Source organism: Oncorhynchus kisutch, linkage group LG6 (genome assembly GCF_002021735.2).
Source record: "Oncorhynchus kisutch isolate 150728-3 linkage group LG6, Okis_V2, whole genome shotgun sequence".
Taxonomy (NCBI): domain Eukaryota; kingdom Metazoa; phylum Chordata; class Actinopteri; order Salmoniformes; family Salmonidae; genus Oncorhynchus; species Oncorhynchus kisutch.
Genome location: NC_034179.2, coordinates 77,336,149 through 77,350,066, shown reverse-complemented (window position 1 = coordinate 77,350,066; position 13,918 = coordinate 77,336,149). Strand labels below are relative to the sequence as shown.

Below are 13,918 nucleotides of genomic sequence, written 5' to 3'. Positions count from 1 at the left end.
AGACAAGGATGAAGGCACAAAGGGAGGAAGTAAAGAGTGTCCTTGTCAACGCCTGGACGTCTCGTTAAAAGGGACACCAAAGGCTGCTTGCTCTTCAGAGCCATCCCTCCCTCCCTCCCCTGCTCCTCTCGCATTCCATTCCAGCTCAGTGCCTTCCCACCCAGAGTTATGCTGAGTAGCTGGAAAAGCCAAGGTCTTGACCCTCCATCTCGTCAGTTGGCGACCAAAGGCAACATTTAAAGCCTGACTACATACAATAAGCCTTGTATCCCACCAGCCACATTATAAAGTGGTTAAACAGACGTGGCCAAATGGCCATGGTATTTCTCCATTGACTGGAATATTAATAAAACCGTTAATACATCCTCCTCTCATATCACATCCAGTCTGTCCTGCCTGTCCCTACTCTAGTTCATCAGATGGTCTCTTGTTGGGTCCAGTCTAGCATGGTCAGTCTTGAATGCATGTTAAGCTTCAACGGCCTATCCCTCCATCCCTTGCCCTCTGACCTTACCTCTGGCTTTCCTAGTCCTCTCCACTGTGACGCCCTGAGGGAGAGAGTGTGACCGCCAGATGAGGCCAAAGGGCAGAAGAGGTGGAGTGTGTCTAAGTTCATTATGGACTCAGACACCATCACTCTGCCTAAAACAGGGGAGGGAGGGGGAGCCGAGGAGAGAGAGAGGGAAGAGGAAATGACAGAGGGAAAACTGTTTTGCCATTTGTGGAACGTGGTTGTGTGAATTCTTGCAGAGTGCGCCAGGGGACACCGTTGAAACGAGAAGTTCTCAGCAGACTGTGCAGTAAATTAAGTCCTGGAAACGAACCACACTCCATGACAAACCCTTATCCACTATTTTTCCACATTCCTCACTAGAGATGCACGTAAAACTGGAACTCTAAGCAACCTGTTAGTATAGCAGCATCATAAAGTGAATAACCGATTTGAACTGTGCAGTTTAGATCTAACAGACATTTCCTTTAGAATTGTTCTATTAACTGTACTGGTTGACAGCCAGTAGGTGTCAGACTGACAAACGCCTAAAAACTGATAATGATTTGGGGTCAAAGGGATGATGAAATGGCTCATATTTCTGTTGTCTTTTTGACAGCCATATTGGACACGGTTGGCTTTTTAAATTTGCACCCACTTGCTGAACAAGCGAAAGCACATTGGATATTAGATCATGGTTACATAAGCCTTAAAACTGTTGTGAAAGAATGCTGGAGGGAGTCATACATAACCGCTTCCTCGGTCACTTAAATAAACATGTCTTTCTAAACCCTACTCAGGACACAAAGCATCTTTCACCTGACCGTGAACACTGAACAGGTCTTCTCATCATTTTTCTCACTTAGGGGTTAGCAGACCAAAGGGAGGGGATGGTTTAGTCTCTCCTTATCTCTGACTAGAAGTCTTATCTACAGTACAAGAGCACTCCCTTTGAATCACTATAGTCTAGGCTACATGAAGACAAATAGTGTGCAGCGTTTATGGAGGCTATTCACATGTCAAAAAGCACTCACGGCCAGTTGAACATGTGCTGTATTCAAACTAGTGGGGTATATGGAACCTGACCTGGATTTGTGTTGACGGAGAAATAAAATATGGAGTGGCAGTCAGAGGGACGTCCCTGTGCAGAGAGCATTTCAGTGTGAAACTGTGTTCGAGTGCTCAAGTTGACTGCGTTGGGCAATGGCCAGTCTGACAAATACATGTATACATGCCTACAAAACCAAACATCAAGTGCGCAGATCACACAACAAGGTCTATTTTCTGACATGCAAGGTAGCTTTTCACCACCCACATGGTGGAAAAGACCTCTACCCATCTAATAATCTGCTTCTCTCCATTAGTTACATAGAATTAAAAAAATAACCACAATATATATAGTTTTGGTTTTCTGTTTCATGAGCTGAAATAAGTTTGCAGAAATGTTCCATATGCACAAAAAGCTTCTCAAATGTGGCTACATCACTCTTCGTGAGCCTTTCTCCTTTGGCAAGATAATCCAGCTGACTGGTGTGGCATATCAAGAAGTTAGTTAAACAGCATGATCATTACAGGAGCAACTTGTGTTGGGGACAACAAAAACACACTATAAATGTTCAATTGTCACACGACACAATGTCACAGATGTCTCAAGTTGAGGGAGTGTGCAATTGGCATGCTGACTGCAGGAATGCCCACCAGAAATGTTGCCAGAGAATTAAACGTTCATTTCTCTACCATAAGCTGCCGCCAACATCATTTTAGAGAATTTTTGCAGTACGTCCAAATGGCATCCCAACCGCAGACCATGTATGGCATAGTGTGGGTGAGCGGTTTGCTGATGTTAACATTGTGAACACCCCATGGTGGTGGTGGGGTTATGGTATGGGCAGGCAGGCATAAGCTATGGACAACGAACACAATTGCATTTTATTAATGGCAATTTGAATGCACAGTCGCACTGTGACGAGATCCTGAGGCCCATTGTTGTGACATTCAGCTGCCTCCGTCATCTAATGTTTCAGCACGATAATGCACAGACCCATGTCGCAAGGATCTGTATACAATTCCTGGAAGCTGAAGGCCCATTTCTTCCATGGCCTACATACTCAGACATAGCACCCACTGAGCATGTTTGGGATGCTCAGGATTGATGGGTACGACAGCATGTTCCAGTTCCACTAATATCCAACAACTTCACACAGCCATTGAAGAGGAGCGGGACGACATTCCACAATCAACAGCCTGATCAATCCTAAGGAGATGTGTCACGCTGCATGAGGCAAATTGTGGTCACACCAGATACTGACTGGTCCTCTGATCCACCCCCCTACCCATTTGTTTTAAGGCATCTGTGACCAACCGATGCATATCTTCCCAGTCATATGAAATCCATAGATTAGGGCCTAATTCATTTATTTCAGTTGACTGATTTCCTTATATGAACTGTTACTCAGTAAAATCTTGGAAATGTTTCCATGTTGCTTTATTTTTGTTCACTATAAATTAAAAAGGACAACTATCCCCCCACCCAGCACAGGCCTAGCATGCATCCTAAACAAAACAGCAATCAGTGTTGCCACAGTTAATTCCAGAGAAGTGAGAACAAGCCTTGTTTGTTTGAAACCCCAGTCATAGATTAGTCAGTTCCTGCCATTGTTGCATTCAGTGGAACCCTACAGGTGTGCACTGTGAGGGGGAGGATGGGAAGGGGGCCCAAAATAGGAGGTATGGAGAGTAGGGAGAAATTGACAGAATGGAGTAGGAAGAAGGAAAGAAACAAGCAAGCAAACAGTAGAATACACCTAGTAGTGGGATTTGCACTAGGCCTGTTTAGCTGATACATTGGGTGTCCCTGCCAAGTCGACCAAGCCGTTTGACCCAATTGAAATCATATTTTTCAAACCAGACTGAACTAAGGAACGAGTGTATTACATATAAAGAGAGAAGTTAATAGCGAGAGTAATGACACAAAAATAAGTTCGAAAGCGGTTGACTGGCAAGCCAGCCGCAGTAAAATATGACTCAAACCTGAATCAGAGAGCAGAGATGTATGCACGCACGTAATATCCTGTGTTTGATGTCTGCATTACTAAGAACCCATGATATCAACCTTGTTTTATTAAAAGTAGTGATGGGAAAAATGTACTTGAACTTGATTTGAAAACTACAGTATCTTTCCTTCATAGCTTGTTCTCCATCTTATTAAATAGGGAGCCAATTTGTTTACAGGACTTTTATTTCCATGATCTATTTCTCATGCTCTCACTTGTATCTCAGCAGCATACATATGGTGAGCAATATGTTTGGACCGTCAAAACCCAATAATTATTATTAATTTTTTTAAATCACAGACCAAATCGTAATACATATTCAATTGTGAGAAACGCAATACATATCATATCCGCACCCGAGTATCATGAACATATTGTGAGGTCCCTGGCAATTCCCAGCCCTAGTTTAAAGATGGAATCCGTATTAGGGGAAACCGCTCCACTGTCCTCCCCAGCACCGTCGTTATCGTTTTGTGAATGTAACAGAGGTGAGGTGCATCGAGCAGTGTAGTTGAAAAAGGTTGCAGTACATATTCTGCTGTTGTATCACACAATGACGTCTGATGAAGACACTTGTCTACAGTAACTTTGTTGTAATATCCCAACCTGACATGAGTGTCACCATTAAGGATTCCAGCTTTAAGAGAATGTGCCCCATGTTTATATGCTGATCTGTGGCTATGAGCAGGTCTGTATACATTACTCAAATGATATCGACTCGCATGTGGATGATTGACCTTTGCCTTCTACTTGCCTCTGACTGGAGATGTACTGTACATTATGTGAGAAGGCTCATAAATATCAATGTAGCATAAACTGCAGTCCTGTCCAGATGATGACCTTTGATCAAATACATCTGATCTGCTGTAGCTAGTTGAATTATCAGGCCTAAAACGAATATAAAATGAGTGTTGTTTACTTAGTGAAGTTAACCAATTGTAATGGTATGGTCAAATGTAGGGCTCATTTTTTCTGGATTATCAGCAAGCATTTGCCCATGTAACTGCCCCTCATCACTGAAAGAACAACTATTGTCCTGTAAATCTACAGTTAGTTTAGAGAATGTCACCCGACAGAAACACCTTGGGACTGACTGATGGCATCAACTCAAGAATCACAGCTACCACTGAACCTTGGGTAACCGTGGGCCACTTCTGACTTGCCTGGTTAAATAAAGGTAAAAATAAAAAATAAAAAATAAAAAAATGTTTTTAAAAAGTCAATGGGCGTGGCGTAGTGTTTACCCGGAGCAACGAGTTTGGGTAGCCAGGCAAAGTCCTTGAGGTCGAAATAATCGGAATCAAAGTGCTGCAGTAATCTATAATTTCACAACACAAAACACTGACTAACCAAACACAAATTACTGACAAAGCACTTAAATAGACTGGGGTCAATGCATATATAAATGTCTGGTCGTGTAACAAGGTTCACTAGGCCTACCGAGTAAAGTGAATCTAGTCCAATTTAGTTCAATTACTTAAGCCAAGATAGATGCATTATCCTAACTCTCAGAAGAAAAAAATACATTAACTGCACACGACTGGCTATATTGCCATTTCACGCATAATGAGTTCATTGGAGTGTAGGATGAAATGCATGAGAATGCAAACAAATTCAATGACGTAGACCTAAAGCGTCAATCGAACAGGAAGCGTGGACGTACACAGCGAATCAATTAGTGACGTAATGGTGCGCAACAACACTCCCGGGGTACGTTAGCCTACAAACTTGTTTGCTTGCCCCGCGACTGATCACACAGCGAGACTTAAACAATAAAACATGTTAATCCGCGATAAAATAGACACGCCAAAAGGATTATAACAGGACCTTGCTTATAGTTGATGCGTTCCATTATTTAGCGTTACTTTTCATTCCCTCCCTTTCTACATCTCATTCATGCGAATCACTTCCTGTAAGTTAGCAAATTAGCTTACGTTACTTGCAACATTATCTCGCCATTGCGTCTTTAGTCGCTGATATAATCTTGCTTTGACACCGCGCCTGGTAAAATGAAACTTTCCACCTTAAATTGTATTAACTATGTACACAAAAAAAGTTAACAATAATTCATACATCTGGGTTATGAGGTCCCACCCAGTGAGGTGATGAAGTTGCTGTTCTCGTCCTTCCTGGTTAGGTACACTTGCTCACCGCTAGACACAAGCATGTGAAGAGCCAAGGCTGAAGGAAATGAGAATGTAGCTAGAATAGATATCTAGCTAGCGGGACTATTACCTGCTGTTGAGATGCAGAGGCTTTTGGAGTTGGCTAGCTACAACCGGTGGCTGAGTCTGTCGCCGCGAAACAAACTTATTTTCAGTCGACAGCAGCCTCGCAAAGAACTCGGATCAAACTATAGTGTTCTCTTCTTCCCTCTCTTGCTCTCCCTCACCCTCTTTTTTTCTCTTTCCTTTTCCTTCTCTCTTCCACTAGCTAGTTAAATTCGCTCTTTGCGTTGTCAGTCGGGGTGCGGTCCAGAGGAGGCGGGGCCTATATGTTATGTCTCCGCCCTCCCAGCTTCTCCCAGCCAATGTTATAGTAATCCTTACCGTCTGGGCCAATAATGTTATTGAAGGGGCGTTTCCCAGTGACGAAACTAGGTGCCACTGGGCAAAAAAATCATGTATATGAAATAGTTAAGGGGAGGAGAAGGGGGGCACAGATAAGGTGGTGTTTAATGAAGGAGGTATGTGCACTGTAAGGATTTTTATGACCATATAAGTACCAGTCCATTCAGGATGGGCTACATCATCCAGGTTATCCCCTTGTGTCATTCGAATGGGGCTAGACTGGGGCTGCTTTGAAGCTCACAGACACTGCTTAGAGAGAACCTACCAAGGTTCATGTCAAGGAATCTACCACTACACAAACTGGGCTACAACTGTAGCCTACTGTTTTACTCTTTATCCATTTACCTTTATTTTGACAGGTAAGTTAACTGAGAACACATTTTCAGTTAGTGATAGTATTACCATCACCACACTAATAATAGTGATATTTAGGGACACAGAAACACTATTGTCCGGAGAAACATACTGAAACTGAAACCACACTGAGGCATAATAAATGTAGGTGTATGTGCATATAAAAATACACACCAAATAGACAAAACAACAATTCAGAGGATTTTTCCACCCTAAGAAAAAAAAGGTAAATTGCATTAAATTGGTCAATAGCATTCCACGTGACAGAAACTTGACCTGTGCAAAGCACTTATTGTGTGATTGTGTGAATTGATATGTTTCAGATTATTGACAGGTATTTTTTGATTTTTTATTTCACCTTTATTTAACCAGGTAGGCTAGTTGAGAACAAGATCTCATTTGCAACTGCGACCTGGCCAAGATAAAGCATAGCCGTGTGAACAGACAACACAGAGTTACACATGGAGTAAACAATTAACAAGTCAATAACACAGTAGAAAAAAAAGAGAGTCTATATACATTATGTGCAAAAGGCATGAGGAGGTAGGCGAATAATTACAATTTTGCAGATTAACACTGGAGTGATAAATGATCAGATGGTCATGTACAGGTAGAAATATTGGTGTGCAAAAGAGCATAAAATAAAATAAATAAAAACAGTATGGGGATGAGATAAAAATGGGTGGGCTATTTACCGATAGACTATGTACAGCTGCAGCGATCGGTTAGCTGCTCAGATAGCAGATGTTTGAAGTTGGTGAGGGAGATAAAAGTCTCCAACTTCAGCGATTTTTGCAATTCGTTCCAGTCACAGGCAGCAGAGAACTGGAACGAAAGGCGGCCAAATGAGGTGTTGGCTTTAGGGATGATCAGTGAGATACACCTGCTGGAGCGCGTGCTACGGGTGGGTGTTGCCATCGTGACCAGTGAACTGAGATAAGGTGGAGCTTTACCTAGCATGGACTTGTAGATGACCTGGAGCCAGTGGGTCTGGCGACGAATATGTAGCGAGGGCCAGCCAACTAGAGCATACAGGTCGCAGTGGTGGGTGGTATAAGGTGCTTTAGTGACAAAACGTATGGCACTGTGATAAACTGCATCCAGTTTGCTGAGTAGAGTGTTGGAAGCTATTTTGTAGATGACATCGCCGAAGTCGAAGATCGGTAGGATAGTCCGTTTTACTAGGGTAAGTTTGGCGGCGTGAGTGAAGGAGGCTTTGTTGCGGAATAGAAAGCCGACTCTAGATTTGATTTTCGATTGGAGATGTTTGATATGAGTCTGGAAGGAGAGTTTACAGTCTAGCCAGACACCTAGGTACTTATAGATGTCCACATATTCAAGGTCGGAACCATCCAGGGTGGTGATGCTAGTCGGGCGTGCGGGTGCAGGCAGCGAGCGGTTGAAAAGCATGCATTTGGTTTTACTAGCGTTTAAGAGCAGTTGGAGGCCACAGAAGGAGTGTTGTATGGCATTGAAGCTCGTTTGGAGGTTAGATAGCACAGTGTCCAAGGACGGGCCGGAAGTATATAGAATGGTGTCGTCTGCGTAGAGGTAGACCTGGTCCACAGGGAAGTGTCTATTGTCAAACAAAAAACAATGTACAATGCTGATAACATAGAAAGCTGTCAACAGTGTCTTACTGAATGATCAAGAATCTTCCAGGAAATATAAAAATGGACAAAAACAATAACAACTGAAAGAAGGAAGGTAGATTCAACAAACACAGGTGCTTTCCTGTTGAGGTGCAAAAGCCCACTCAGCTTTTACCGTCAGGGGCCGTCTTCTGGACAACCTTTTCTGTCCGGACAGGACCGAAAAAGATGTCCAGAAGACGGCCCCTGACTGTTGAATCTACCTTCCTTCTTTCAGTTGTTATTGTTTTTAGGTCTTTTTTTGGTGCGGTCCAGAATGGCCTTGATTTCAACGTCTACGGACATTGATTTTTGACAATAGACACTTCCCTGTGTATCAAGTCTATCTGACCCAATCATAGACGTCTACACTGAGTGTATAAAACATTAGGAACACCTTCCTAATATTTAGTTGCACCCCCTTTTGCCCTCAGAACAGCCTAAATTATTCAGGGCATGGACTCTACAAGGTGTCAAAATGGTTCCACAGGGATGCTGGCCCATGTTGACTCCAATGCTTCCCACAGTTGTGTCAAGTTGGCTAGACATCCTTTGGGTGGTGGACCATTCTTGATAAATACAGGAAACTTTTGCGTGTAAAAAAAACCCAGCAGCATTGCAGTACTTGACACAAAAAGTTGCACCTGTCACCTACTACCATACACCGTTCAAAGGCACTTAAATAGTTTGTCTTACCCATTCACCCTCTGAATGGCACACATACACACTCCATGTCTCAATTGTCTCAAGGCTTAAAAAGTATTCTTTAACCTGTCTCCTCCCCTTCATCTACACTGATTGAAGTGGATTTAACAAGTGACATCAATAAAGGATCATAGCTTTCACCTGGATTCACCTGATCAGTCTGTGTCATATACACTCAGTGTATATTTGGTTCATGGTCCTTGATTTCAACGTCCACAGATGTCCGGACCGGCCTATACTTGGGCCAAACATAGAAGTGTATAATTGGTTAAGATTTGGTTTCGTCCGAACAGGCCATGATTTGGGCCAAACATAGATGTTCAGATTTTGTCCGGTCCAGCCTTGATTTAGCCCAAACAGAGACGTCTATAATTGGTCCAGATTTGGTCCGTCCCATACCAGATCGAATCTGAACCAATCATCGGCATCTATGTTTCACAAGTTTGATCAGCACATTACATTACAGTAGATCACATCAGTGTAAGGTATATTACAGTACACAATACAGTAAAGACAAGTAAAGTATAGTGCACTGTATTTTACCCTTCTTTACTCTAATGTACTCTACTCTACTGAACGAAACTGTACTGTACTCTACTGAATTAAACTATATTGTACTCTACTGCACTGTACTCTACTGAATTAAACTCTATTGTATAGTACTGTACTCTACTGAATTAAACTATACTGTACTGTAGTTTATGCTACTGTACTAAACTCTACTGTACTAAATTAAACTCTACTGTACTGTACTGTACTCTACTGAATTAAACAATACTGTACTCTACTCTAATGAATTCAACTCTACTGTACTGTACTCTACTGAATAAAACTCTACTCTCCTGTACCATACAGTACTGTATTGTACTGTACTGTATTCTTCTGTGTTCTACTGTACTAAACTGCCATACAGTACTGTGATGTTCAAACCTGTGAAACATAACCTAGACGTCTGTGATCGTCGTTCAGATTTGAATCTGGTCCACAAAACCACATTTGTACTTGTTTGTGGGCGGGGCTCATTATAATAATACCCAGCATGCTTTGCACACGTGTTGTTACATTTACATTTTAGTCATTCAGTAGACGTTGTTATCCACAGTAACTTAAAGTCAGTGCATTCAACTAAGGTAGATAAACAATTACATATCACAGTCATGGCAATAAAACAAATCTGTAACCATTACACAGAATATTATTGTTGTTAAATTGGTCTGTTGGTTTACTCTGTATGCCAGTTTAGAATAAACTGCTTGCATGTGGATTTTGTTCACTTCACACCTGAAGCGATCAGGATTTCCTGGTTGAAATATCAAAATAAACTCTGAACCAATTATATTAATTTGCGGACAGGTCAAAAAGCATTAGGTTTTGTTGTGGAATTGTTAGATATTACCTGTTAGATAATGCTCCACTGTCGGATCTAGAAGCGTAAGCATTTTGCTACACATTTATGGCAGTTTAGCTAGCCAGCTTGCTGTTGTTAGTTGCTGTTGTTAGCTAATTTGTCCTGGGATATAAACATTGGCTTGTTATTTTACCTGAAATGCACAAGATCCACTACTCTGACAATTAATCCACAGATAAAACGGTAAACCAAATTAGTTTCTCATCATCTCTCCTCCTTCCTTCAGGCTTAGTTTTTCTTCTTTGGACTTTATATGACAGTTGGCAAACACATTTCCAGTGCATTACTACAACTGACTGGACTGCAGACCTCAGTTAATCTTTCAATCACCCACGTGGGTATATGCTCCTAAAAACCAATGTGGAGATGGGAGAGGCCGGACTTGCAGGCATTGAGCGTCACAAATAGAACCAATTTCTATTTTAGCACCTGGCTACACAGACGCTCCGTGAGCAGTGTGGGTGCAATGATTGAATAACATATATGTGTACATTTATTTTGCAATGCTCGCGCACGTGACGTGAGCGGTGTAGTCAGCATGTCATGGTGTCAGTTTTAAAGCTTTTGAAAACGCTAACATAAGTGCATGTGATAGATGGGAGCAATAAAACAAATATTTCGTTGCAATCTTCACTTTGCTCCTCTTTCCCATATAGAGGTGTGAAAAATGAATGTGTTTTATTGCTTTCTTAATTGAGAATCTATAGCAGTTGAAATCTGGCCATGGAATCAATGATCGAAAATAAGTATTTTCAATGTCTGTAAATTACATATCTTCACATTTTGGAAAACATGTACTGGAAATATCACGTTTTTTACCTTTTCAACACCTAAGATGCACCTGATTTCAACATCTGGAAAATGTTTATTTTTGACATCTGGAATATACGTCTTATAACCTTCCATTCAGCACCTGAAATGCATGTGATGTCAACGTCTGGGAAATACTTATTTAATTGTAATTTTGCTTACTGAGAGTAGTCTAGATACAGTAGCTGAGATTGCTAAAACTATGGCTGTAGTGAGAAGGGCAAGTTTTGCCCCCACTGGAAGCCAAGAGATGTACTATGGACAGCAGGCTGAAAAAGTGGAGAGAACCAGATTCACTCCCAAGTAGAGCACTGCTGTGTGTATGTGTGTGTATGTGTGTGTGTGTGTGGGTGTACCAAGGCTGCACAGCCTAGGCATATCCAGATCTCTGGACAAGTTTGCCTGGAAAGGAACCTTAAAATAACAATACTGGAAAACATAAGACAACAATTTCAACTTTATGGTTAAGTGATGGGGGAAGGGCTGGAATTGGGGGTAGAGTAGCAGAAGCAGAAGTGAAGAATGAGACTATGAAAGGATGAAAAAGAAAGAGGGGATGATATGAGCTGATGGATTCTAAGAGGGTAGAGAGCGTAAGTACATAGAGAGTGGTTCAGTACCACTTCTACCTAGTCATTCCATTGTGTTCCCCTGAGATCTGGAGAAGGTGAGACAGTCTGCCGGAACAAAGGCATTGGACCAGTATACAGGCCACTAACAGCAGGGAGACAATACCCTTTGCAAAGAAAAAGGAAACGTGGCAAAGGAACTACATTGAAGAAATGCCCAGGTGAAAATGAGTATGGTGGAACAAGGAGAAAAGGGATAGAATAAAGATGAAAGAGGAAGAATAAGGTAATTTAATACTTTGCACTTCTGACCTCACTCGTTCTCATCTTCCCTCTCTCCTAGGGGTGACGCCGGCTCTGTACGAGTTCCAAATGACCTGAATGTGAAACAGATGATGTTGTGACCTCATTGGATAAACAAGTGTTAACACAACCAACATTGGCAAAAACATCCTCGACACAGGTGACATCAACATATTGACATACACAACCTATATCTCATGTGCACTTAACAGAAGCAGTCTGGGTAAACAGCTTTATTATAACCATAGGATGACATAACGATTATTAGAGAAAGGAGTTTTTCCAGACCACACAATATGATCAGCAAAAACTCAGGACCCTAGATATAGCCTAGAACTAACTAAAAGTATGAGCCAATAAAGGTAGAATATCTGTTAATAACAAGAAGAGAAATATGTTCAATGTTCAATATTACATTGTTCAATGTGTCAGCAGGTGTGGAATATGTCTGTGTTCAGGGGGAAATAATAAAGAAGGAAAATATATTTGAAAATATATATATTTAAAATAACATAAACTCAGCAAGAAAAGAAACGTCCCTTTTTCAGGACCCTGTCTTTCAAAGATAATTCGTAAAAATAAAAATAAAAATAACTTCACAGATCTTCATTGTAAAGGGTTGTAAACACTGTTTCCCATGCTTGTTCAATGAACCATAAACAATTAATGAACATGCACCTGTGGTCACAGTTATGAAAACCTAGGACACTAAAGAGGCCTTTCTACTGACTCTGAAAAACACCAAAAGAAAGATGCCCAGGGCCCCTCCCTGCTCATCTGCGTGAACGTGCCATAGGCATGCTGCAAGGAGGCGTGAGGACTGCAGATATGGCCAGGGCAATAAATTGCAATGTCTGTACTGTGAGACGCCTAAGAAAGCGCGACAGGGAGACAGGATGGGCAGCTGATCGTCCTCGCAGTGGCAGACCACGTGTAACAACACCTGCACAGAATCGGTACATCCGAACATCACACCTGCGGGACAGGTACACGATGGAAACAACAACTGCCCGAGTTACACCAGGACCGCACAATCCCTCCATCAGTGCTCAGACTGTCTGCAATAGGCTGAGAGAGGCTGGACTGAGGGCTTGTAGGCCTGTTGTAAGACAGGTCCTGACCAGACATCACCGACAACAATGTCGCCTATGGGCACAAACCCACCGTCGCTGGACCAAATAGGACTGGCAAAAAGTGCTCTTCACTGATGAGTCGTGGTTTTGTCTGACCAGGGGCAACTTGCAGGTGCCTTGGTGGAGGAATGGGGTGACATTTCACAGCAAGAACTGGCAAATCTGGTGCAGTCCATGAGGAAGAGATGCACTGCAGTACTTAATGCAGCTGGTGGCCACACCAGATATTGACTGTTACTTTTGATTTTGACCCCCCCTTTGTTCAGGGACACATTATTCAATTACTGTTAGTCACATGTCTGTGGAACTTGTTCATTTTATGTCTCAGTTGTTGAATCTTGTTATGTTCATTCAAATATTTACACGTTACGTGTAAAAAAAAATTAAGCAGAAAAACATGATTAATGTTCGACTTGTTCAACGTTATACTGTTCTGTGTGGAATGTGTCTGTGTTTGTTCCTGCATATTTTGCAACTGTGCATCACATATAGCACAGGACGACCCTGACAAACATGCCATGTAGTTGGAAAAATCAATACATCGCTCAGTTGGGAAATACAAGGAATTTATCCCGGGGGTCAAGGGTCTCCTCTGAGCAGAAAGGAAGGGATTTGGGAAAGATATGTGCAGCCGCCCATCCAGAACTAATCTTAGTTCTACATCATACTCTGCTCAATCATAGTCACAACAGGAGTGACAGGACACAACAAAGTGATTTGGGCCCAGACGGCAGCAACGAGGGATTAAAACAGAAGACAAGCAGCCTATAACTAAGAGTAGATAACCAAATATGGAGACACACTCCTGACCTCACTCTGTCCCTTCTCCCTTGCTATGACAGTCTCTCTCTCTTTCACCTGCAGTTGTAATAGCAACTGGGTGTGTCTGTAA

At 42.0% G+C, this 13,918-nt stretch overlaps 1 protein-coding gene across 3 annotated transcripts in view; it reads right to left on the bottom strand.

Annotated features, from left to right (window-relative positions):
• LOC109887921 (myosin-9) overlaps nucleotides 1-6,030 on the bottom strand; it is a 31,403-nt gene extending 25,373 nt beyond the window's left edge. Inside the window, exon 1 of one of the 3 annotated variants that reach the window (XM_031827696.1) lies at nucleotides 5,779-6,030. The gene's annotated coding sequence lies outside the window, so the exon portion shown is untranslated. Of the gene's footprint in view, nucleotides 1-5,616; nucleotides 5,638-5,778 lie in introns of those variants that run through there. The other 2 variants (XM_031827698.1, XM_031827697.1) reach the window with 2 other exon arrangements.
• Nucleotides 6,031-13,918: the final 7,888 nt, after the last annotated feature.